We start from the raw sequence: 27,644 nt of genomic DNA, 5'->3' as shown, positions 1-27,644 counted from the left end.
ACCCAACCCCCCCGCCGCGCGACACCAGCCCCCACCCAACCCCCCCGCCGCGCGACACCAGCCCCCACCCAACCCCCCCGCCGCGCGACACCAGCCCCCACCCAACCCCCCCGCCGCGCGACACCAGCCCCCACCCAACCCCCCCGCCGCGCGACACCAGCCCCCACCCAACGCCCCGCCGCGCTTCCACCCCCGCGCGCGTGTCTCCCCGGCGCGCGCCCTCTCCCACTCAGCAGCAGAACCTCAGTATCCCAGCGTTCCGGGCGGCGGAGCGTTAACCGGCGCATGCGTGGCTCTGCGCCCCCTGCCCGTGACGAGAAGAAACGGTTTGAACCAACATGGCGCAGGAGGGTAGTGAATGAAAGAGGAACAGAGAGAAGAAAGGGAATGCAAGAGAGAGGCCGTGAAATATTATTTACCGCATGGAGAAAAGGGATCCTCGGCTTGTGGTGCCTTCGAGGGATAATCGGTGGAACAGCAGAAGGTGTGTCTGTGCATCTGTCGTTTAACGGCAGACGGTGGGGTTCCAGTTGGTCCGGGTGCAGCTGCTCGTTGTTTATTGTGATCCCGGCGGAGCGGGGCTGGGAATCAGTGAAGTGGGAACGGGGCTGGGGCCAGGGCCACCGAGGGATAGTGGGTCTCTTGCTTCAAGCAAACATTTCACTAAAACCAATCAACACACGATCCCGAGGTTTAGGTTTCCAGCAAGAAAGACATTATGTTCGAATTGATCATTTTTCAAATTAGCTTTTAAACCGAAGCCAGCGATAGTGGTGAAGTTTTCAAAAAGGCAACTTATTCTCTTTCGATTTGAACGAGCCGTGTTTTAAAATCGGAAGGAAAATGAGCAGATAATTGCTTGACTATCCCATATAGTTTTTATTTGAGTTTGAGACCGATCTAGTAGATTTTAAAAACTGACACTTGGTCGGAAGGAGCAAGATTGTGCATCATTTCCCTGTGTAACAAAGAAAGTTTTATTTTATATTTGTTCTCTGTTATGTCAATAAGCAAAATATATTTTGAAACATGTTTGATCATTTGAATTTGGGCTGTGCTGACAAAGGGAACTTAATATAAAAGCATCATGCGGAGGTTGCTGGAAATCTAAAACAAAAACATGTTGGAAATGCTTAGCAAGATTGGCAGCATCTGAAGGGAGAACAATTAATGTTTCACATCAATGACCTTTCACCAGAAGGCCATCAATTCAAACGTTAGTTCATTGTCTCACTCCACAGATGCTGCCAGACTGAATGTTTCAAAATTTTCTGTTAATGTAAAATGAAACATTAATTCCAATATGCACATTTTTTGTATTTTTCAATTGTCAGTCAACATTGTGCTCTATGAAATCCTGAAAATTGTTAATTGAATTGTAATTAAATATTTGTGTTTGGGTAAGGGGCAGTGTGTTACATGTCGGAGCAGACTGAAACTGGTTGTTGCGATTGAAGGTGCATATTTGTCATCAGTATTTCTGTTAATAATAGGTTTCAAAGTGTGTAAAGATTAGGCTCCAGTTCTGTCCGTCATCTGATTTGATTTGATTTATTATTAATGTCACATAAACAAAGAACAAAGAAAATTACAGCACAGGAACAGGCCCTTCGGCCCTTCAAGCCTGTACTGACCATGCTGCCTGACTTAACTAAAAACCCCTATGCTTCCGGGGACCATATCCCTCTATTCCCATCTCATTCATGTACTTGTCAAGACACCCCTTAAAAGTCACTACCGTATCTGCTTCCACTACCTCCCCCGGCAACGAGTTCCAGGCACCCACCACTCTCTGTAAAAAATCTGCCTCATACATCTCTTTTAAAACTTGCCCCTCGCACCTTAAACCTATGCCCCCTAGTAATTGACTCTTCCACCCTGGGAAAAAGCTTCTGACTATCCACCCTGTCCATGCCTCTCATAATCTTGTAGACTCCTATCAGGTCTCCCCTCAACCTCCATCGCTCCAGTGAGAACAAACCAAGTTTCTCCAACCTCTCCTCATCGCTAATGCCGTCCATACCAGGCAACATCCTGGTAAATCTTTTCTGTACCCTCTCCAAAGCCTCCACATCCTTCTGGTAGTGTGGCGACCAGAATTGAACACTATATTCCAAGTGCGGCCTCACTAATGTTCTATAAAGCGTCAACATGACTTGCCAATTTTTAAACTCAATACCCCGGCCAATGAAGGGGTATTAGTATACAGTGCGAATTTTGTTTCTTGCACACTATACAAAGCATATAAAGAAGGAAAGGAGAGAGTGTAGTGTTACAGTCACAATTTAAAAGAGTTAGAATGAAGTTTTTGAAGCATAGAACAAGAGTAAAAGATAGTATTAGAAAGTATGCGGCGCACAGCTTGCAAGAAGTCACCATGCTCTGGTGCCAGCTTGGAAAAAAAATTCTAGAGTTGAACATGGTCATGGAAGATGGTTGCTGAAAGGTGAAGGTTGGAAACTGAGAAACATTTTTCAGACATAAAGCTGAAATCCTAGTGGTCAATGGGGAAAATGGCAGAAATCAAATTTAAATGTTGGGGTCTGATTACTTTCTGATATTTTTGGAGTCTGAACCATTTGACCAGTGGAAAATGATTTGGATATGGGTTATGACTCTATCAAAGTGTTGTTGTTTCTTACAAGAAGTAAAATCAGTAGAGTTTTCTGAGGTGGATGTCTGCCAATTGGATCGTGATGAAGGTTTAAACCTTCTAATAGAGTTCCTGGTTGAAATCTACAAGGAAGATGATCTGTTAAATGCCTGTGAGGTATGATTAGAATTTGATAGCTTTCAGAAAGTAGATAGTCATATCGTGGACTTAGCTTGATAGTTCAATATATACAGGTCTGGTTTGGTACTGGACAGGCGACTTGTTCCAAGTGGTGTTCAGTTGGATCAGATGCCTTGTAAAAATTATTGGGAAAATGGTAATTTCCTTCAATCTTCCTGGAACAAAGGCGACATCTCTGAGGTGACACAAATGTAGAAGACTTAATGATTATCAAATTTTGAAATAGTCAAGATATCAGATGCAGACAACAATAGAACCATTGAACCTCTATAGTGCAGAAGAAGGCCATTCGGCCCAGCGAGCCTGCACTGACAACAATCCCACCCGGGCCCTATCCCCATGTATTTACCCTACTAATCCCCCTGACACTAAGGGGCAATTTAGCATGGCCAATCAACCTAACCACATCTTTGGAGTGTGGGAGGAAACCGGAGCACCCAGAGGAAATCCACACAGACATGGGGAGAACATACAAACTCCATATAGACAGTCAGCCAAGGCTGAAATTGAACCTGCCCGGGTCCCTGGCTCTGTGAGGCAGTAGTGTTAACCACTGTGCTATCGTACCTATGTGATCATAGAATCCTACAGTGCAGAAGGAAGCCATTCGGCCCATTGAGTCTGCACCAACTGCAATCCCACCCAAGTCCTTTCCCCGTACATTTGCCCTAACTAGTCCCCCTGACTAATCCTCTGGAGCACCCAGAGGAAACCCCCACAGACACGGGGAGAATGTGCAAACTCCACACACAGTGGCCCAAGTCAGGAATCAAACTGGAGTCCTGGTTGAGACAACGGTGCTAACCACTGTGCCGCCCTAGGATGGAAGGATTAAAGACAGAATGAGAGTGAAAGACTATTTTTACAGATATGACTATTACAGCAGAAAACAGTTGGAATAACAATATTGGGCAAATTAAATCCAAGAATCAGTTCATATGTAAACTTCAGATGTGACACGAAGCATCATTTTGTGATGAACTGCTCAGAGTGAAGAGGAAGGTCCTCAAAATGACGTGATGATGACAATGAAGATAATGATGAACCCAAATGAATTATACCGATCACAGTAGTTTTGGTCCTGTGATGAATCTGTTAGTCGTGGACTCTTTTACTTGGGCTCATACTATAATCATATATAGGAGAGATTGGTTAACATGGTATCATGATTCAATAAGTAGTGAAGATTGACACAAGGTTAAACAATTGAAAAGTACTACTTTGGGTTTTGGTGATAGCAACATCTGGAAGTCACTGAACAGAGTTGTAATTCCATGTAAAATACTGAAGTAAGCTATTTTTAAGTACTGATGTAGCCTCTAGTGCGATGACTTCCCTATTGATTAAACCTTCTATGAAAAAGACACAAATGTAACTAGATGTGGAGCATGATCAGATGAATTTGGAATGTCAGTTGATCTGCAGTTTACTAAATCAGGACTTTGTTGTATCGTTTTGACAAAATCTGATAGGCAAATATAGCATCTGAAATAATCAAAGGTCAATTGCATAGATAATTTGGGTGGCATGGTGGCACAGTGGTTAGCATTGCTGTCTCAGAGCGCCAGGGACCTGGGTTTAATTCCGGCTTTGGGTCCCTGTTGTGTGGATTTGCACATTCTCTCCATGTCTGCGTAGGTTTCCTCTGGGTGCGCTGGTTTCCTCCCATCGTCCAAAGATGTGTAGATTAGGTGGCTTGGCCTTGCTAAATTGTCCCTCATCAGGGTAAATACGTGGGGTTACGGGGATAGGGCCTGGGTGAGATTTCTGTTGGTGCATGTTCCATGGGCCAAATGGCCGCCTTCTGCATTGTAGGGATTCTATGAATCTTTTCTGTGATAATTTACTCATCCTCCTTGTCAGTAATTGAAAATGCTGCTTAAAGATTCAAATATAGTTGAAGTATTTGAGACTGTTGGAAGAAATTGAGGAGTGTGAAAAGCATTGAAGGATGCTGCCATCTCCAATTGTAAGCCTTCCTTCCATGACTTCAAGGTAGCTGCTCTCCATCTAAAGGTATTGGACAAGGAAACACATTTTCATTCTATATTTTATTGATTTGACTACCAGTTGAAGTCTTTAGTAGCATGGGAACAGTAGTGTGGTGGTAATGCTATGGACTAATAAACTAGAGGCATGGACTAATGCTGTGGAGCGATGAGTTCAGATATGATTATGACGGCTGATGGAATTTAAATTCCATTAAAAAGATAGTTTGTGTATTCTTGACCATGAAACTACTGGTTTGTCATAAAAATTATTTTTGTTCATTTAATGTCCTTTTAGGGAAGGAAATCTACCATGCTTACCTAGTGCATCTAACATGTGACCTTAGCAATTTGGTTGACGATACAAAGAAAATGTTCATTTACATAGTGCTTTTCACAACCAAGGTAATTCTCCTGCTCTTCTTTGAAATAGGACCACGGGATCTTTAACATCCACCTTTGTGGGCAGATAGGGCCTCGGTTTAATGTCTCAACTGAAAAACAGCATCTTTGGCTGTGCATCAGTCCCACGGTATTGTACTAGAACATCAATCATTTTTATGGTCAAGTCCTGGATTGGGACTTGAATCAAGGACTTTGTGATTTAGAGGTGAGTGTGCTATCAACTGAACCACGGCAGACATTCAAAGGGAGTTAGATGGTTGGAGAGAGTTTGCAATCTATTTTGAGGTACCCTATTAGGGTTAACTGACTCTGTCTCATAGGTGGATTTATACCGGGAAAAATCCTTGCTGCTGAAACTTGTAAGGCTAAAGCGAAGCTGGTTGCTTGGGTTTTGAAGAGCAACAGATATTAGAACGGACTCTCACACAGCTGGAAAAGAAATCTTCAAAATATTTTTGGCTCTTTGACCACATTCATGAGAATGTAAGTCAATTGGTGTAAATGCCTGCATTTCTGCATGGGGAAATGTTTCAGTGTGATGCGTTTCTAAAATCACCCAAGAGGTAACAGCTGCAGAAGGGGAACCATGGAAACAAAATATATGTCTGTGGCCTGAACGATGTTTCCAGGCTATGGTATGTTTCAGCGAAGTTGTGAAAATAGATTGTGTTTAACTAAAAGTAGATCCCACAATGTTTTATTGATAATATAGAGGAAGAATTTTGGGCATCTTGGTGTGTGTTTTTAAAATTTATTTATGGGATAAATAAATTATCACTTAAGTTATAAATTATAAGGTGTCACTGGCTAGACCAGCATTTTTTGCTCATCTCTAGTTGACCTTGAAAAGGTGGTGGTGAGCTGACTTCTTGAACCAATGCTGGCCTTGAGGTGTAAGTACACCCACAGAGCTGTTAAGGAGGGAGTTCCAGGATTTTGACCCAGCGACAGTGAAGGAACATTTCCAAGTTAGGATGGTGAGTAGCTTGGAGGGGAAACTCTAGGTGGTGGTGTTCCCAGGTATCAACTGCTCTTGCCTTTCTAGATGTTAGTGGTCGTGAGTTTGGAAGGAGCTGCCTAAGGAACATAGAAATTAGCACCGGGAGTAGGCAATTGAACCCTTTGAGCCCCTCCGCCGTTTAGCATGATCATGGCTGATCTTATCCTGGTCTCAACTCCACATTCCAGTCTGCTCCCCATAGCCCTTTATCCCGCTTGGTGAGTTACTAAAGTGCATCTTGTAAATTATACACATGGCTGCCGCTGTTCATTGGTGGTGGAGAAATTGAATATTTATGGAAGTTGTACCAATGAAGTGGGTTGCTTTTCCTAGATGATGTCAGGCTCCTTGAGTTTTGCTGGAGCTGCATTCATCCAGGCAAGTGGAGAGTTTTATATTATACTCTTGACTTGTGTTTTGTAGGTGGTAGACAGGCTTTGGGGAGTCGGGAGGTGAGTTACTCACTGCAGGATTCCTAGCCTTGATTTGCTCTGGTAGTCACAGTATTTATACGGCTGGTCCAGTTAAGTTTCTGGTCAATGGTAACCCCAAGGATGTTGATAGGGGATTCAGCATTAATAATGCCATTGAATGTCGAGGGGCAATGGTTAGATCCTCTCTTGTTGGAGATGGTCATTGCCTGGGACATGTGTGGCACAAATGTTACTTGCCACTTGCCAGCCCAAGTCTGGATATTGTCCAGGTCTTGCTGCATTTGGATGTAGACTGTTTCAGTATCTAAGGAGCCACGAATGATACTAAACATTGTGCAGTCATCAGTGAACATCCCCACATCTTACCTTATGATGGAAGAAATGTAATTGAAGCAGCTGAAAATGGTTGTGCCTAAGATACTACCCTGACCTGGAGCTGAGATGATGGACCTCAATCACCCCAACCATTTTCCTTTATGTGAGTTATGACCCCAACCAGTTGATTGCTATTGACTCCAGTTTTGCCAGGGCTCCTTGATGCCATACTTGGTCAAATGCTGCCTTGCTATCAAGGGCATGCACTCTCACCTCACCTCACCTCTGGCATTCAGCCCTTTTATCCATGTTTGAACCAAGGCTGTAACAAAGTCAGGAGCTGAGTGACCTTTGGAGGAACCCAAACTGAACATCCGTGAGCAGATTATTGCTGAGTTTTGTTCGGGTTGAATTTGTCCTGGGCATACCTGGGCAATTTTCCATATTGCCAGACAGATGCCAGTGTTGTAGCTGTACTGGAACAGCTTGGCCAAGATGTGGTAAGTTCTGGAGCACAAGTCTTCAGTACAATTGCTGTAATATTGTCAGGGCTCATAGCCTTTACAGTATTCAGTGCCTTCAGCTGTTTCTTGATATCACATGGAGTGAATTGAATTGGCTGAAGACTGACGACTGTGATGTTGGGGACTTCCAAAGCCGGCTGAGATGGATCAGCCGTTGGGCATTTTTAACTGAAGATTGCGGCCAATGCTTCAGCCTTATCTTTTGCACTGTTGAGCAGGGCTCCTCCATTGTTGAGGAGAGAGATATATATGGAGCCACCTTCTCCAGTGAGTTGCTTAATTGTCTGCCACCATTTACGGCAGGATTGCAGAGCTCAGATCTGATCCATTGGTTGTGGAATTGCTTAGGTCTGTCGATTGCCTGCTGTACCTGCTTTTTGGACACAAGTAGCCCTGTTTTGTAGCTTCACCAGGTTGACACTTCATTTTTAGGTATGCCTGGTGTTGCTCCTGGCATGTCCTCCTGCACTCTACATTGAGTAGGAGTTTTAACAACACCGGGTTAAACTCAACTCTATATCAACTCTACATTGAACCAGGATTAATCCTCTGGCATGGTGGTAATGGTAGAGTAGAGGATGTGCCGTGCCATGAGGTTGCAGATAGTGGTTGAATACAATTCTAGCAGCTATGTCCTTTAGGACCTGGCCGGCTTGGTCTGTGATGGTAGTACCGAGCCAATCATGGTGATGGACATTGAAGTCCCCCACCCACTACATTCTGCACTCTTGCCACCCTTAATACTTCCTCCAAGTGTTGTTCAACTCCTCCAACATGGACGGGTACTGATTCATTAGTTGGGGGGTGTTTCTTCAGAAAGATCTCTTCAAAATGCAGCTAATGAAAGTACAACAAAGCTTACTACAACTCATAAATCAAAGAAAGGGTTTAATAAAGAAACATCATTACTCCAAACTTGGAGCCTTGCCCTGGGCCACTCCAAGCTCCCCACCATTCTACATAGTTCCTTACTTATAGTGAATCAGCTGGTCAGCTGACTATTACATCCGTCTGTAATTGGTTCCATGGTTTACTGGGTCAGCTGACCCTTACATCTTGTTCCCATTGGTCACATTACATCCAATACAAAGTTGTCACTGGTTACATTCTAACTTGGGGGGATGGTACGTGGTACTCAGCAAAAGGTTTCCTTGTCCATGTTTGACCTGGTGCCAGGAGACTTCTTGGGGTTCAGACTTGATGTTCAGACCTCCCAGGGTAATTTCCTCCTGACTATATACCATTGAGCTGCCACCACCTCTGCTGGGTCAGTCCTGCCAGTGACCAGGAAAGGTGATGGTAGTGTCTGGGACGTTACCTGTAAGGTATGATTCCGTGATTATGACTACATCAAGCTGTTGCTTGATTAGTCTGTGAGACAGTTATCCCAATTTTGGCACAAGCCCCCAGATGGGCTTTGCAGGGTTGATAGGGCTGGGTTGCAGTTGTTTTTTTCCGGTACCTATGCTGGGTGGTCTGTCCCATTTCATTTCCATTTTTCGTGGTTGAATGCAACTGAGTAGCTCACTTGGCCATTTCAGAGGGCGCTTAAGAGTCAACAACATTACTATGGGTCTTCAGTAAGCGCAGTAAGAAATCTCACAACACTAGGTTAAAGTCCAACAGGTTTATTTGGTAGCACAAGCCACAAGCTTTTGGAGTGCTGCTCCTTCATCAGGTGAGTGGGAGTTGTGTTCACAAACAGGACATATAAAGACACAAACTCAATTTACAAGATAATGGTTGGAATGCGAGTCTTTACAGGTAATCAAGTCTTAAAGGTATAGACAACGTGAGTGCAGAGAGGGTTAAGCACAGGTTAAAGAGATGTGTATTGTTTCCAGCCAGGACAGTTAGTGAGATTTTTCAAGCCCAGGCAAGTTGTGGGGGTTACAGATAGTGTGACATGAACCCAAGATCCCGGTTGAGGCCATTCTCATGTGCGGAACTTGGCTATCAGTTTCTGCTCAACGATTCTGCGTTGTCATGTGTCATGAAGGCCACCTTGGAGAACGCTTACCCGAAGATCAGAGGCTAAATGCCCATGACTGCTGAAGTGTTCCCCAACAGGAAGAGAACACTCCTGCCTGGTGATTGTCGAGCGGTCTTCATTCATCTGTTGTCATAGTGTCTGCATGGCCTCCCCAATGTACCATGCCTCGGGACATCCTTTCCTGCAGCGTATCAGGTAGACAACGTTGGCCGAGTTGCAAGAATATGTACCGGGTACCTGGTGGATGGTGTTCTCACGTGAGATGATGGCATCTGTGTCGATGATCGACACGGATGCCATCATCTCATGTGAGAACACCATCCACCAGGTACCATGGTACATACTCTTGCAACTCGGCCAACGTTGTCTACCTGATACGCTGCAGGAAAGGATGTCCCGAAGCATGGTACATTGGGGAGACCATGCAGACGCTACGACAATGGATGAATGAACACTGCTCGACAATCACCACGCAGGAGTGTTCTCTTCCTGTTGGGGAACACTCCAGCAGTCATGGGCATTCAGCTTCTGATCTTCGGGTAAGCGTTCTCCAAGGCGGCCTTCATGACACACGACAACGCAGAATCGTTGAGCAGAAACTGATAGCCAAGTTCCGCACACACGAGGACGGCCTCAACCGGGATCTTGGGTTCATGTCACACTATCTGTAACACCCACGACTTGCCTGGGCTTGAAAAATCTCACTAACTGTCCTGGCTGAAGACAAAACACATCTCTTTAACCTGTGCTTAACCCTCTCTCCACTCACATTGTTTGTACCTTTAAGACTTGATTACCTGTAAAGACTCGCATTCCAACCATTATCTTGTAAATTGAGTTTGTGTCTTTATATGCCCTGCTTGTGAACACGACTCCCACTCACCTGATGAAGAAGCAACGCTCCGAAAACTTGTGGCTTATGCTACCAAATAAACCTGTTGGACTTTAACCTGGTGTTGTGAGACTTCTTACTGTACTTAGCCCAGTCCAACGCCGGCATCTCCACATCCTCTTCAGTAAGACCAGGTCAGGACAGCAAGACTTTAGTGAACCAGATGGGTTTTTACGACAATCAATGATGGATTTGCCCAGATTGTCCAAAATTCCAGATAATTTATTGAGTTTTTAAATTCCACCATCTGCCATGACGGGATTCAAATCCAGAGCATTATCCTGGGTCTTTGGATTACTAGTTAAGCAACAATGCCACTCCCCCGTGTTGATGGTACTGTGGAATTTGAGAACTGTTAACTTAAAATTGGGAGTCAGGTTTGTGTGGGTTTTAAATATATTGGTTTAAATATAAAACAAAGTAGGTCTGCCATAACTTTAGATGAACTATCCTATTTACTTCCATGCTGGTTGATTGTGCTGGGTCATAAGAGGAATTATGGTACATCTACAGAAAAGAAGGTGCAATTGTGAAGTTTGATTTGGTGAGTTAAACTGGTCGTGCACTCAGACTAAACCCGATGCTCATTTTGAAGTGTTGGAATTAAGTACTATGATGAAATACTTTAAAGAATGTTTGAAGGGCAGATATAATTAAATCTGAAAAATGTTTACTTCAGCTCCCTTACTTAGATGACTAATGAACATGAAGCGTGTCATTTTTAGTGATGCTTCACATGCTAATCTTCCTGATGGGCTTGATGGTAATGTATATCACATAGTATGTTTAGAATAGGTTTGGAATAGTATTCTTTTATTTTATAATCTTTCCTCATTCTTCTATTAAAATGTATCATTTAACACTTCTCTGCATTAAATTTAATCTGCCAAAAGTCTGCTCATTTCACCAATCAGTCTGTGTCCTCTTGAAGTTTATCACAATTATCATCACAGTTCACCATACTTCCAATTTTTTTGTTATCTAGGAATTTGACATTGTGTCTTGTACGCACAATTCCAGATCATTAATATAGATCAGGAAAAGCAGTGGTGCTAACACTCAACCTTGGGGAACCCCATTGTATACCTTCTTCTCATCTGAAAAAACATTCACCACTATGGTATGTTGACACTTAGTCAACTTTGTTTCCATGCTAATCAAAAAGAACATTGCGGATGTTGGAAATCAAATAAAAACAGAAAATGGAAATACTTAGGTCAGGCAGCATCTATGAAGAGATGCTGAGTTAACATTTCAATTTTATGACCTTTCATTGTGTGATGGTACTGTGCCTTTAATAAATGTATTTTTAATCCTGTTTCTCTGCAGGATGTTTTAGCAGTCCATGAGAGTTTGTTGGCACCATGTTATCTGGAGCCAGTGTTCTTTATTACTGAAGCAGTATAATTGACATCATGGTTGTTTAATCTAAACTAGTGCAGTGTTATGTGGTTTTAATGTTCCTCCGGGATTGCACTGTTGAGCTTGATTTGGGATAATTGACAGGTCAGGTGATATGACTGGAGATAGCTATTTTTCACAGAGCATTCCAGTTTTAGTTTCGGATTTGAGAAGCTGCTTGAAGCTGAGAGAGGCAGCAGTGTTTTTCCTCCTCTCTCTGGAGTTGGAGATTCTGGCATCTGGGTAGCAGCTTTTGAAAGCTGCTAGAGACTAGGTTTACCTCTCTGAGGTTTTGCTGTTTTGAGGATATATCCTTCTCTGAAAACTGCTGGCTTTGATTTCTGTCCATAGGTGTTACAAAACTGAAAATCCAGCATCACAAGAACATACATCTTTTTGTGCTAACTAAGTCTGAGGAAGGGTGTATGTCTGTGGGATGTTGCTTTACCTTGGAACAACAGAGATAACCAGCTGTTAAGAGTTATACTGTCATGTTTAAGTCTTTAACTGGTAAAAGTTATGCCAATTATTTTTGTTATATTCCAATTGTTTTTAAATAAACTTTGTTTGTTAAAAGCTTCCTAGTGGGTTACTTGAATCATACTGGAGTGAAACACCTAATGCTCACCAATACCAAAATCAAATGCAAATTTTAGAGTCTAGACTAACTTCACAAAATACATTGGAGTTTCTGGACTGGGTCTTAACAATCAGAACTGGGAAAAGTTAGAAATGTAATTGGTTTTGAGCAAGGGTGGGTGGGGCAAGGACAAGGGACTGTCAGTGAAGGCAGGAATGATTGAATAACAGTCGAGTTAGTCTTAGAGTGCAAAAGAGAATCATAATGGAGCAAGAAAAGAAACAAAGGACATGCCAAGTGCAGAAATAAAATCAAACTCAAATTATGTAACACCTGTGTAAAAGAGGAAAACGATTAACATTTCAGGTCTGTGACTAATGTATTGTATGTTTTGTGTGGCTTGCTGTATTTTGCGAGTAAGTGCATTTGGGATTGCAGGATCCATGTTGTCTCATTAGTTGACTGTGACAGCAATAAAGAACAGTTGCAATGTTAATCACTTCCTGTGTCTATTTGTGTACCAATTGATCTTGAAAGGTACCAGGGCCAAAAACATAAGCGTATTTTCATCAAGTTGTAATAGGTTTTGGGCAAGAGATGGGAGGGACAAGGATACAAAGAAAGTGTGTAATAAGGTAGAAGACAGAAGAGATTGAATGACAGACAAGTTAGTCTTCCAGGACCAAGAAAATGGAGATGGGGCAAGAAAAGAAACAAAAGATGGGCCTAGAACAGATGTGCGGCTGGCCGAAATTAAAAAAAAACTGAAACCGAGATAAAAAAAATGGGAGACAGAGTTTATGGTCTAAAATTGCTGAACTCCATGTTGAGTCCAGAAAGTTGTAAAGTGCCTAGTTGAAAGATAAAGTGGTGTTCAAGCACTGGAACAGGCAGCAGGCCAAGGCTAGATATGTCAGCCTGATAGCAAGGTGGAGGAGAATTAAAATGAAGAGCCATCAGAAGCTAAGGGTCAGGCTTGTGGACAGAATGGAGGTGTTCCATAAAATGCCATCCATTCCATGATTTGCCTTCCTGATGTGGAAACCACGTATGCAGTTGAATAGTTTGAAAAAGATACATGCAAATCGCCGCTTTATCTAGAACGATTGTTTGGGGCCTTGGATGGTGAGGAGGTAAAAGGGCAGCTGTTACCCCTGCCTTTTGCAAGAAAAGGTGCTATGGGAAAGGGTCAGAGAGTTGGGGTGACTGAGGAGTGGACCAGGGTATCATGGACAGAACGGTCCCTTTGGAATGCTGAAAAGGAAAGAGAAGATGTGTTTGGTGGTGCCATCATGCTGAAGTTGTGAAAATGGCAGGAAATTGTTCATTTGAGTATGGAGGCTGGTGGGGTGGAGGATAAGGGAAACCTTGTTATAGTTCTGGGAGGGAGCAGAAAGAGTGAGAGCAGAAGTATCAGTCATGCGGCGGACATGGTTGAGAGCCTTGTCAACCACAGTGGTGAGGAATCCTTGCTTGAGGAAACAACTGGACATTTCGGGAGCACTGTTGTGGAAGGTTGGGAGGCAGTGATGTCATAGTATTGTCACTGAACTAGTAATCCAGAGACCAGGATAATGGTCTGGGGACCCAGGTTCGAATCCCACTACGACAGATGGTCGAATTTGAATTTAATAAAAGTTTGGAATTTGTGAAAAATTTAACCTTGACCATGAAACCTCTACTTCCATTTTTGAATAGCAGACTTATATTAGCTACCCTCCAATCTGCAGGAACCAGTCCAGAGTCCACAGAAATTTGGAAAATTGCCACCAATCGATCCATTTACAGGGCCACTTCCTTCAGTATTCTGGGATGAAGATTAACAGGATCTGGAGATTTATACAGCTTTAATTTCACCAATTTCCTCCAAACCATTTTTCTACTAATGCTGATTTCCTTCGGCTCCTCACTAAAACTTGTTTCTCTCAGAACTTCATAGGAATGCCTATCACATTCTATCGTTAGACCACATTAAACTTTGAAATGTTAATTTAAATTTAAATTGTGAAAACAGAACAGAATTGTATTATTTGACTATTTGAAATATTTTTCAACTGAATGCCCACTTCAAATCAACAAGAGTAGATTATACTCGAACAGCGTAATGGAATCAAACGCAAAGTCTTTACTATTCCTACTACTCATGCAAATCTGATAGATATGGTGCTATTTTTAAATATTGAACAATTTTATCATTGACAAGGTCGGCCAAATTTTGACTCTGCACATAGATGAAGGGATTGAGTGTGGAGCTGCTAGAGATCAGTAAAATGTGAAAATCCATGAGAGATTTTAGCCAAAGTAGGAGTTTCACATTGAGATCCAGAAGGTAAATTGCTAAATGTCTGAAAATAGTTCAGTGTAAATCAGCCTGCAAATCTTGCTGCAAATCTTGGTACGATCATATTAATTAGAAACAGGAATAGGCCATTCTGCCCCTCGAACATGCTTTGTCATTTGGTAAGATCATGGTTGTTCATTTGAATTGAATTGATTTATTATTGTCACATGTATTGGGATATATGAAAAGTATTGACTCTTGCGAGCAGTTACAGACAAAACAAACCATTCACAGAGTACATAGGGGAGAAGTAAAGGATCGGGTACAATCTGATTGTAATCTCATATCTGCTTTCATTCCTGAAATTTAAAAAAATTAATTCATGAGACGTGTACATCACTGGCTAGGCCAACATTTATTGCCTATTCCTAATTACCTGTGAGAAGATAGTGGGAAGTTATATTCTTGAACCACTGCAGTCCATGTGGCCTAAGTACACAAATTGAGCTGCCAGGGAGAGAGTTTTAGGATTTTGACCCCAGCAATGAAGGGACGACAATATGTTTCCAAGTCAAGATGGTGTGTGGCTTGAGGGGAACTTCCAGGTGATGGTGTTCCCATGTGTCTGTTGCCCTGACTTTCTGGATGGTAGTATTTGTGGTTTTGGAAGGCGCTGGCTAAGAAGTCTGAATAAGTTCCTGCTGTGCATCTTGGAGATGGTACACATTAATGCCACTTGTGTGTTGGTGGTGGAGGAAATGAATGTTTGTGGATGGGGTACCAATTAAGCAGGTTGCTTTATCTTAGATGGTGTCAGGCTTCTTGAATGTCATCGGAGCCGCATCAACCAGGCAAGTGGAGAGTCTTCCATCACGTTGCTGACTTGTGCCTTGTAAATGATGGACAGGCTTTGGGGAGGCAGGAGGTAAGTTACTTGCCACAGGATTCCTAGCCTCTGACCTGCTCTCATAGCCACAATATTTATATAGCTAGTCCAGTTCAGAGTCTGGCCAGTGGTAAACCCAAGGTATTGAAGGTGGGATTCAGCAATGGTAATGCCATTGAATGTCAAGGGGTGATGGTTAGATTATCTCTTGTTGGAAAGTGGCCATTTCCTGGCACTTGTGTGGTGTGAATCTTACTTGCCACTTGTCAGCCCAATCTTGTATATTGCTCAGGTCTTGCTGCATTTGGACATGATTGCTTCAGTATCTGAGGAGTTGGAAATGGTGCTTAACAGTGTGCAATCATTAGTGAATCTCTCCAGATGCTGACCTTGTGATGGAAGGAAGGTTATTGATGAAGCAGTTGAAAATGGTTGGGCACCTATACTGAGGAATTCCTTGTAGTGATGTCCTGGATCTTCCTTTGTGCTAGGTACAAAATTAACTAGCAGAGAGTTTTCCCCTGATTCTCATTGACTCCAGTTTTGCGAGGGCTCCTTGATGCCACACTTGGTCAAATGCTGCCTTGATGTCAAAGTAGTCAGTCTCACTTCACCTCTGGAGTTCAGCTCTTTTTCCGTATTTTAACCAAGACTGTAAAGAGATCAGGTGCTCAGTGACCCTGGCAGAATCCAAATTGAGTGTTAGTGAGCAGATATTTGCAAGGGTGGTTCCAGAACCTGAAAAATGGAGCTTTGTGGAAAGATTGGATAGTCTGGGGTTGTTTTCCTTGGAAAGGATGCGGCAGAGGGGAGATTTGATTGTGGTGTGAGTGGTTTGGATAGAGTGGATTGGAAGGATCTATTTCTCTTTGCAGAGGGGTCAGTGATGAGGGGCATAGTTTTAAAGTGATTGGTAGAAGGATTAGAGGAAAAATGAGTTAAAAGATTTTTACCCAGAGGATGAAAGGGGTCTGGAGCTCCCTGCCTAAAAGGCAGAAACCCTCAACTCATTTAAAAGGTGCCAGGATATGCACCTGAAGTTCAGTAATCTCCAGGGCTACAGACCAAGTACTGGAAAATCAGTCTGGGGAGGGACTCATTTGTTGGCTGGTGCAGACATGATAGGCAGAGTGGCCTTCTTCTGTGGTGTTGATGTTTTTTATATTTTATAAATATCTGAAAAGCAGGTTATGGGAGAGGGTAGGGGAGTGGAACTACTGAACTGCTTCTTAGGAGAGCTGGCCTGGACATGATGGGTTAAATGGCCTTCTGTGCTGTAATGATTCTGATTCTGGGTGGTATGGTGGCACAGTGGTTAGCACTGCTGCCTCACTGCCAGGGACCCGAGTTTAATTCCAGCCTCTGGTCGCTGTGTGGAGTTTGCACATTCTCCCCGTGTCTGCATGGGTTTCCTCCGAGTGCTCCGGTTTCCTTCCACAGTCCAAAGATGTGGAGTTTAGGTGGATTGGCCGTTCTAAATTGCCCCTTAGCGTCTGTCTCAAGATGTGTAGGTTTAGGGGATTAGCAGAGTAAATATGTGGGGTTATGGGGATAGGCTGGGGTGGTCTTGGGTAAGGTGATCTGTCGGAAGGTCGGTGCAGACTCGATAAGTCAATTGGCCTCCTTAAGCATTATAGGGATTCCATGACTCTGACTCAAAAAGGGGCTTTTTTTGGTCCTTGATAACCTGTGTTGTTTTCCATTTCTTCAAAAACTTGGAGAACAACTTCAATTTTTAATTTTAACTCTGGTATTTAACTCCCTTTATGACCTTGCCTCCTTTATTTATAACATTCTCCAAACTTATACTCTTCCTCCTCCCTGTGCCTCCAAGTTCCCTTAAAAATCATAGACCATCCTGTCTTAAGTTATGAATGCGAGGTTTTATAAGATGCTTGTATTTTGGGACAGTCTCTTGAATTCAAGGTAAAATGGAGAAATAAAGAAGGTCATGTGATCTTCAAATTCTGCCCGACAACCAGCCTGTGTGACTTGGTTGCCATGGGGACAACGGAGACTTACTAGGAGCCAGGTGCAAAAATGTTCACGCCTGAAAATAAAAGCAGGAGCAGCTGAATTAACTATGGACTGATTTTCGGCCTCTGACTTTTTGGTGAGGGAAAAGAGACTCGCAGGTAAAAGGCTGCAACAGAGAAAGCAGCTGTGAGTTCCTGTGAGTACCAGGCTGACTGCAAGAGCGAGGATGGTCTCTGATCGAAGAAACACTTTACATGGCAGTCTGGAGACTCTGGAAAATTTGCCCTGAGGAAATTGAGGGGTGAAATTGCCTGAGTGAACCTTGCTGCTGGGAGTCAGCTTGGAAATTCTTGAAAATTGAGAGAAGCGCCATTGACAGTCACTTGATGTTACGACTTTATGAAATGTGGAGATGTGAACCCATTGGAAGCTTGAAGTGGCTGTGCATGGTCTCCTACAAAGACTGTACAATCCTCTGGAGTTGATATGTATATGCAGCATGGGGTTATTGATTGTGTCAAGAAGTGAATACAGTAAATCATCACTTAAAGTTGTGATTGCGTTCCTGAAAATCACGGCCTTAAGTGAATCATTCCCATATAATCAATATTAAATGCAAAATTGGGTTCCTTCGAGCACTTATTGGTCAATAAAAAACAATGTACAAGTTAAAATGTTGTACCATGTATATGCAGCTCTGTGCCTTCCTAGCTGGAATAAGTTGCAAAATAAAATCACTGAATATAATGGGAAATACTCCATAAATTCAAATTCAATAACACTAACTCAACCAAACAAGCCCCAAGTACCACAGCTTCTGTCTCTCACCCGCAGCACTCCTGAAATTCAGCTGAAATTTTTCTTGCTTTCCTTTCCTGTTCTGCCTCATGGGGCATGCTCAGTCTCGCGCATGTCTGTTTCTGCATTGTAATTCCTATGTTGATGAAATTCATGTTTTTATCATTTTTACTTTAAATGTAATCTTCCATTCAAAAATATATTTTTTAAATTGCCCAAAATTGGATAACAATTCAGAACCTGAAAACGGAGTGCTTATATTTCTGCGAAGCATCAGATTATTTTTAAAAACAAATTGGAGTAAAGTTTGTTTTTATTTTGGACTGTAACAATCAGGTTGTAATTTCCGAACTGGCTGAAGGTTAGTGAAACTCACCAGAAGACATAGTCTCAGATGTGGATTTTTAGCCAGTGTGACCTCAGTGAATTGTGTTTGGCACTTCCCCAATTGCTCCAAATTCTCCTACACTCCTCCCTCCCCATCTGCAATCATAAATTATTTTGCAGAAGCTTTTCTTGACAAGCTTGTGATGCTGATTGAATCATAGAATCATAGAAACCCTATAGTACAGAAAGAGGCCATTTGGCCCATCGAGTCTGCACCGACCACAATCCCACCCAGACCCTACCCCCATATCCTACCGGCTAATCCCTCTAATCTACACATCCCAGGACACTAAGGGGCAATTTTTAACCTGGCCAATCAACCTAACCTGCACATCTTTGGACTGTGGGAGGAAACCGGAGCACCCGGAGGAAACCCACGCAGACACGAGGAGAATGTGCAAACTCCACACAGACAGTGACCCAAGCCGGGAATCGAACCCAGGTCCCTGGAGCTGTGAAGCAGCAGTGCTAACCACTGTGCTACCGTACCGATTGGTAAGATAAATTTAAGTAAGAATTGATTGAAAAAGAGTAAAGTTATTTATATTATTTGAAATATATGACCTGAGAATGAATGTTATATGTAACTTGTATGTTTAGTGTGTGCACGTGCAGGAGTTCAGATTTAATAATTAAATAAAATAACTTTTCACCAGCAGAGTGAGGAGGGCGATTGAGTAATTGTTGCTGCAATGTAATTTTTCAATTTTAATTCGTTGATGGAATGTGGGTGTCGCTGGCCAGATAAGTATTTATTGTCAGCCCCAAATGACCTTGAGAATGTGGTGAACCTCTGCCTTAGATTGTTGCAGTCTGTGCAGTGTAGGTACACCCATAATGTTGTTAGGTAGTGTTCCAGGATGGTCACTCCCACCTGTGCTATCATGGACAGATGCGTTCTGTGTCAGGTAGGTTGGGAGTGACGTATGGCCCTCTTGTAGGTTTGTTCTCCACCTTCCACAGGCTTAGTCTAGCAGATATGTGCTTCTGGGCTCAACTAAGTCAGTCGTGGTGCCACTGCGCTATTCTTGGTGCTTGACAATGAAATCTGCCATCAAGAGTGCATTCTGGGTCCTTTCTATCCTCAGTTATTTTTCCAAATGATGTTCACTAGGAAGGTACTTCCTGAGTTATCAGTTGAGGGAAAGTGGTAGGTGCAAATCAGCAGCGGTTTTCCTTTCCCAAAGTTTGATCTGATTGTATGAGACTTCATCGGGTCTGGAACAACAAACCTTCTCCAATTTCTTTTGAGTATGATGATTCGTTTAAGTATGTGGTCTCCAAATATTTTACGCAGCCGCAGTAACTTAATGAGGTCGACTTGGCTGGGTGCGGCTTACCTGTTGACTTCTGAATGGCTGTGTGAGTACGCAGCTTATCGAGAATGGTGATCTGGAGTCAAAGTTGGAGTCACAGGGCTGCTCTCTCCCAATTCTGTACTACTGATCTGTCACCTCTAGTGGATTGGTCCTGATAGTGAGACAGGACATGTCCAAGGATAGTAATAGCGGAATCTGGGAGATTCCTGGTTGGTGAATTTTTAAAATGTAAGTAGGTCATTAACAGTGATAAATAGCCTGGACTATGGCTTTATCTCTTAGCATAAACATGTTGATAGTTGTATTACCTATTAAATAGCATATTTAAATCAGCAGCTGTACATTTAAATATGTTTGATGATGACTTTGGAAGTCAATTGCAAATCTGAATAGGTAAGTCAAAATATGCAGGGCTCAGAATAATATTCTTGATCAAGAATAGATATTCAGTTTTTAAATATAAGTAAATATTTTACGTGTTTTTGCCTTTTGAGATTTCTTATTCTCCTGGAGACTATTAAGCCTTTTCTGCCATAAAATAAATAGAATTGATTAGAAAAATCAATTTATTTCTATCATCAATCACACACAGTCTAATTCAATTCTTAGAGCGGTTATTTATTGCACTTGTAAAGTTGCAGATGAGAGGTTTGACTCTTGAAAAGATAGATGATTCATAATGCAAGATGCACTTGCTTTGTTGCCACATGATAAGCTTTGAATACAGAAATTCTTGTGAAGAGAAGATAAATCCTCTTGGTTCTCAACAAATATATTTGCATTCTATTTCAGTGGTGAAACATTGCATTCGATGTCTGATACTGATCTTATTTGTAAATCATAAAGTAGCATTCAAAATAAGACAACAGGGCATTCCTCAGTATGTTCACCAGTCCTTATTATGCAGTGTTAACTTATTTATTGAAGGAATCTGCTCTCATTCTTGAAATAATTTCAATTTCTACATAGAATGGTCTACATCTTATAGAGTCTTGTTTTCTCTGTTAATGAATTGCAGCAGCTGCCTGTTGGTGCTTCACTAACTGAATGGGAACAACAGTGGGTTCTTCCTCAGAATTCTTTCCCATCAAGCTGGTCATAATTTGTCAGCTACTTCCTACACCTTACATTTTTGTACAATTTAATGATTAAATGTGTCAGCTTTTCCTTCAGGTGCTGGATTTCCTTTGAGAAGTTATTTTTGTTATTGTTGGTCAGTTATTCATGAACTGAATTTTAATGCTTTTCTTTAGACTTGGTTGTTCAGAAATGTGTACAGTAAGCACTATTTTTTAAATGAAGTGCAGAATTTTTTCATAGCACTTTTTAATTGCTTTCAAACTTCAATCATTTGCATGGTTTTCTGAGGAAACACGTTTTTATTATTTGAGATCTGCTTTTACTTCCTCTTGTTTAATTTTAAGTTTCATTTGTTGAAGAACATAGAGCATTATAATTTCACCAAAAAAACAGTTGTCTAAATGTCCCAGATTCAACCATTAATTTTGTCTGCAAAGATGAGCAGATTTGGGTAAGTGGTTTTCTTCTAAGAATTTTATTCTAAGGTGGAGAAATTGGAAATTTGTGTATACTTCTCATACTCCACCCCCCAAGCGTGCACACGCGTGCGCGCGCATACATGAAAAAAGCTGACAGTGTTGTAAATGATGATTGTTTGAAATATTATATTATGCATGTAGTGCTGCTTTCTTGGACAATTTTTCTGATAGAATGTTTATGCTAGAAATGCTTTCCCACCACCATTGCCTGTTTGCTGCTATGATATATTCCACTATTCTGATAGCTTCTGTTTAGCTATCTGCTGTAATCCCCAGCTGTAAACCCTAAGCACTTCTATCTAATAACAGCTGTGTTGCTGATCTCCTCCAAGCAATGTCTGGATCTTTCATTTCCTGAATCAATTCTGCTGAATGCTGGCTTTATACTCCATTGGTCAACTATTAGGTCGTTATCCATTTCTCTAACAACTTCTGGACCAACCACTGCTTTCCTGGTTTCTAAACTGGGCTTCATGTCTCTGCTAGTGTGATCTTTTCTACGGCCACCTCCATGTTGAATGTTAGTTCCTTTTTGCTGCTTCCTCCATCAAGACTGACCCTCATATTGAACTGGTTACTCTTTATTGTGTCAGTTCTTGCTATAAGACCACATCTCATAGAATCATGGAGGTGTACAGCACAGAAAAAGGCCCTTTGGTCCATCGCACCTGTGCCAGTCAAAGACAAACCACCCAACTATTCTAATTCCATCTACTAACTTTGTATGCCTTGGCATCGCAAGTGCACATCTAAATACTTTTTAAATATTATGAGGGTCTCTGGCTCCACCACCCTTCAGGCAGTGAATTCTAGACTCCCACTACCCTTTGGGTGAAAAGGTTTTTTCTCATATTCCCTCTAAACCACCTGCCCCTTATCTTAAATCTATATACATTTTATATAGTTCCAATATAACCCTCCACCCCTGGCTCTTAAACTCAATACCTCGGCTAATAAAGGCAAGTTTACCATATGCCCTCTTATCCACCTGTGCAGCTAATTTAAGAGACTGGTGCACATGCACATCAAGGTCCCTCTGATCCTCGGTACTTCCCAAGGTTCTGATGTTCATAATGTACTCCCATGTTTGTTCTGCCCAAGTGCATCACATCATACTTATCCAAATTGAATTCCATTTGTCACTGATCAGCCTATCTGTATCTTCCTGCAATCTGAAGCTATCCTCCTCACTATTTACCACTCTACCAATTTTTGTATTTACTGATCAACCCTCTCACGTTCAAGTCTAAATCATTGATATAAACCACAAACAACAAGAGTCCCAAACCTGATCCCTATGGGACCCTATTGGATATAGACTTCCAGTAAGAAAAACATCCCTCGACCATCACCCTCTGCTTCCTGCAACTCAGCCAATTCTGGATCCAATTTGCCAAAATTCCTTGGATCCCATTGGCTCTTAGCTTCGCTATCAGTCTCCCATGTGGAACCTTATCAAAAGCCTTGCTGAAGTCCAAGTAGACTATGTCAAATGCATTGCCCTCATTTACACATCTGGTCACCTCTTCACAAAATTCAATCAAGTTGGTCAGACATGTCTTCCCCATAGCAAAACCATGCTGACTGTGACTGTTGTTGATTAATCCCAGCCCCTCCAAATGCAGATTAATTCTGTCTCACAATTGCTTCCAATAGTTTCCCCACCATTGTGATTCAACTGACAGGCCTGTAGATTCCGGGTATATCCCTTCCTCTCTTCTTGAACAATAGTACCAGATTAGGTGTTCTCCGGTCCTCCGGCACCTCTCCTATGGCCAGCACAGAACTGAAAATTATTACTCCACTCTCTTGCTTCACTCAACAGCCTGGGATACTTTTCATCTGGCTGTGGAGATTTATCTACTTTAAGGCTTGCCAGACCACTCAAAACCTCCTCTGTCCATGTTCATTTTTTAATAGAACCCATGCTGTACTTGCATCTTTATTAGCTGACTCTTTTATTTACTAGTCCAGCCTATGGCCTGCTACTTCCAGTTTCATTTCTGAGATTTGTTCCATTCCCTCATTATCATCTGAACCAGCCATGCAGTGTTTAAACATAATTCCCCGGTCAATATTTTGATCTTCTGTGCCTTTCTTCTCTGCTGTCCTATCACCGTCATGGAGCCATAACTTCCTCAGAGTAGCAATCAGCATTCAATTGCCACTCCATTTCCACTTAACTGCGCCCTGTCAATGCTCGTCTTCACCTGACCTTCCTGACACAAATCACACGAGATCCAGGTGACGCAAGGATCACTGTGGCCCAGCGTTGCAGTCTAAAAGAATCAGAGCAAAGGAGGACATGCTCCCCCACTTTTTGTAATGGCATTAGAGTTTAATGGTCCAAATGAAAATAACGGTCCAAGGAGATGGTAAGTGGATGGGGTTTGAGGGGTGGAGGGGGGGGGGGGCATGTTGGATATGGGGGTGTGGGCGTGTGACACTGAAGGGATGGGAGAGATGGATTGGGGTGGGGTGGGACATGGAGGGGGAATTGTGGTAGGTGTAAAACATGGGGGAGGGGGGTGATGTCGAGCATTGGGGTTGGTGGGGGGGGGTGCAGGGTCGCATCCAGCCAGGTCACATCCGGGTGTAATGTAACCAGGTCAAGGGGCAAGTTGGCGCGTGGCGATGGAGCTGGAATGCCGTGCGTATGGAGTGTAGGAGTCCCCTGTGGGATCGGGAATGTGGAGATCGATCTGGTATTTAAAATTATTATGCCCCCATAGCGTAAGGATTTGAGTACAGGAGCAGGGATGTCTTGCTGCAGTTATACTGAACCTTTATGAAACCCAGCCTGGAATATTATGTGCAGTTTTGATATCCTTATCTGAGGAAGGATGTTCTTGCTATGGAGGGAGTGCAGCGAAGGTTTAACAGATGACGTATCTCTAGGATGACGTATGAGGAGAGATTGAGTCAGTTAGGATTATATTTACTGGAGTTTAGAAGAATGAGGGGGATCTCATAGAAACCTAAAAAATTCTAACAGGGCTGGACAGGTAGATGCAAGAAGAGTGTTCCCAACGGTGGGCGAGTCCAGAACCAGGGGTCACAGGATTTGGGGTAAACCATTTAGGACTGAGTTGAGGAGAAATTTCTTCACCCAGAGTTTATTAAAGTTTATTTATTAGTCATAAGTAAGGCTTACATTAACACTGCAATGAAGCTGTTGTGAAATTCCCCTAGTCGTCACACTCCGGTGTCTATTAGGGTCAATGCACCTAACCAGCACATCTTCCAGACTGTGCGAGAAAACTGGAGCACCTGGAGGAAACCCATGCAGACATGGGGAGAATGTGCAAAGTCCACACAGATAGTGACCCAAGCCAGGAATTGAACCCGAGTCCTTGGCGCTGTGAGGAAGCTGTGCTAAGCACTGTGCTGCCCCGGTCAGCCCCAGGAGAGTGGTCAGCCTGTGGAGTTCTCTAAAACAGAAGCAGTTGAGGTCAAAATAATGTTTGTTTTCAAGAAGGAGTTAGAAACATAGAAAGCTACAGCACAAAACAGTTGTGCCAAACATATCCCTACCTTTTAGGCCTACCTATAACCCTCCATCCTATTAAGTCCCATGTACTCATCCAGGAGTCTCTTAAAAGACCCTATTGAGTTTGCCTCCACCACCACTGATGGCAGCCGATTCCACTCACCCACCACCCTCTGTGTGTAAAACGTCCCCCTAACATTTCCCCTGTACTTACACCCCAGCACCTTAAAACTGTGTCCTCTCATAGCAGCCATTTCCACCCTGGGAAAAAGCTTCTGAGAGTCCACCCGATCTATGCCTCTCAACATCTTATACACCTCTATTAGGTCTCCTCTCATCCTACGTCTCTCCAAGGAGAAAAGACCGAGCTCCCTCAGCCTATCCTCATAAGGCATGCCACTCAATCCAGGCAACATCCTTGTAAATCGCCTCTGCACCCTTTCAATCTTTTCCACATCCTTCCTGTAATGAGGCGACCAGAACTGAGCACAGTGCTCCAAGTGGGGTCTGACGAGGGTCTTATATAGCTGCATCATTATCCCAAATGATGCAGCTATATAGCTGCATCATTATCCCAAATGATGCAGCTATATATATATAGCTCTTGGCGCTAAAGTGATCAAAGGATATGGGGAGAAAGCAGGAACAGGTTACTGGGTTGGAAGATCAGCCATGATCATAATGGATGGTAGAGCAGACTTGAAGGGCCGAATGGTCTATTCCTGCTATTTTCTAGGTTATGTTTTTACGAATTTCACTGCCGGTACAATGCCAACCATATATCCCAACAAATGGCTGATAGAATCAAACAACATATTCCTTTGTCTGTTCGTAATAGGCTGAATGCAGATTCACTGAACCCGCCTGTGCTTTCAAAACCAGAACACAATGTTATTATCACAATTACCTGCTGTAACATCTCACCTTTTCAGTCATATTTGCTCATCAGTTACAGCAACAAATCAAGATAGTATTTGTAGGAAATGCATGAATCAGATTGGTTAGAAATCTAGCAATGTGAAATTAATATCAAATGAAAATATATAAACGTGAATAATTGGTCAGGATAAATTAAAAGTGAACCAGTCAAATCACTTGAAAATAGAGAAGAAACAAGGACATTTTCCCCTCTAGCTGAAATTACTGAAATAAAAATTTAAGTTTGTAGCATGAAAAAGATTTCAAATCTTACAGATTTTACACCCGTAGGACCAAGGATTTATTTGATTAAGGGACAGGCATATCTATTAAAACTAGACAAGCCAGTTTGTGGAAAAAGTTTATTCATTAGTCACAAGTAGGCTTACATTCACACTGCAATGAAGATACTGTGAAAATCCCTGAGAATCTTGCACTTTCCACTCAATTGACTCATTTCAACTGGAGTGACTTTCATTTTGAGATGAGCAGGAATCTTCCTTTTTCAACTAAACAAAATAGGTGACAGTTCTTCTCTGCCAGGGCAGTGCCTTGATTAGTCAGACTCAACTTGCATGGTTTGAATTTAAATGAAACTTGGCAGTTAATTGGTACATTTTCCATGGCTACGCTTTTACCAATTGGATTTCACTTGCCAACTAATCAGCACTCTCTTATGCAGTATAAATCATTGTTCCCCTTACATTTGACATTCCTTTAGATTCACACCCAAAAAAAGCAGGACAGGCAGGTGGTTTGATTGAAAACCTATGGACAAATTGGTGAAATCGGTAAAAGTCAAAGGGACAAATATTAGATTTGCTGAGAACACCTCTGTGATGCACTTTGGTATATCCTTCTGTGATAAAGATGCTATAGCAATGCTAGTTGTGTGCACTTTTTATAACTGCATTGACACTACATACATGCTTTACATCTCTGCAAAAGTTGAGCTTCAGCAATCAAATGAAACACCAGGGCTGAAATTCTCCCGTCCCGCCCGCCACGGGAATTGTCGGGGGCGGACCATGCAAAGGTCGATTGACCTCTGGCAGGATTCTCAGGTTTTGAGGCAAGCGCAGCTGGAGAATTCTGCCCCAGGATTTAATTTCCCATCTATTTCTTTGCATCTTAGTTTAAGTTGTCGATTTAGTTTAAGAAACTTCTGTTGAGAACTTTTACATTTCAAGGGTATGCAACTGGGGCTAATTTATCATTATTCCCTATACTTTTATGGTATGTTAAAGATCCATATATGGCATATATTAACTTTTGGAGGCACTTTAAAAATGAAGAATAATGGGGAAGTAGAAGAATGCCAGTATGAACTAGGAAAGTTGCTTTTGTGAAAAGGTGAGGACTTTGAGGTGCCGTGTCTCCATGAATTGTGATCAGAGCGGGTAGAGTCCATTTGCAGTGGGGAGGTATTGACTCTGGGAGAGTGAATATTGAGGTAAGCTTTGAGAAAATTCTGATGTCTTTGTTTTTCCTTTTTCAAATTAAAGCTTATATTAGTTGTGAAGTGTAAATGATGATGCATTCTTGGCAATTTAACATAAAGGTTCAGTATTGGGAAGAACACACCTCTCTTCTCCCCTTGCACCACCCCACCCCCTCCCCCAAATCTCCACTAGATATACAGGCAAGATCTCAGTTTTGTGTCACCAATATTTGGGCTTCTCTTTCATGTACTTGGGATATTT

The 27,644-nt window shown here is 42.3% G+C and overlaps 1 protein-coding gene across 4 annotated transcripts in view; it reads left to right on the top strand.

Annotated features, from left to right (window-relative positions):
- Positions 1-312: 312 nt before the first annotated feature.
- The window catches only part of apc (APC regulator of WNT signaling pathway), a 187,815-nt gene continuing 160,483 nt past the window's right edge, over positions 313-27,644 (top strand). For 3 of the 4 annotated variants that reach the window (XM_078214663.1, XM_078214662.1, XM_078214660.1), the window contains exon 1: positions 313-484. The gene's annotated coding sequence lies outside the window, so the exon portion shown is untranslated. The remainder of the gene's footprint in view (positions 485-27,644) is intronic. The other variant, XM_078214661.1, reaches the window with a different exon arrangement.

This window comes from Mustelus asterias, chromosome 6 (genome assembly GCF_964213995.1).
Source record: "Mustelus asterias chromosome 6, sMusAst1.hap1.1, whole genome shotgun sequence".
Classification (NCBI taxonomy): Eukaryota; Metazoa; Chordata; class Chondrichthyes; order Carcharhiniformes; family Triakidae; genus Mustelus; species Mustelus asterias.
Note: the sequence above shows the minus strand (reverse complement) of the source record. Positions and strands in the feature narration are given on the sequence as shown.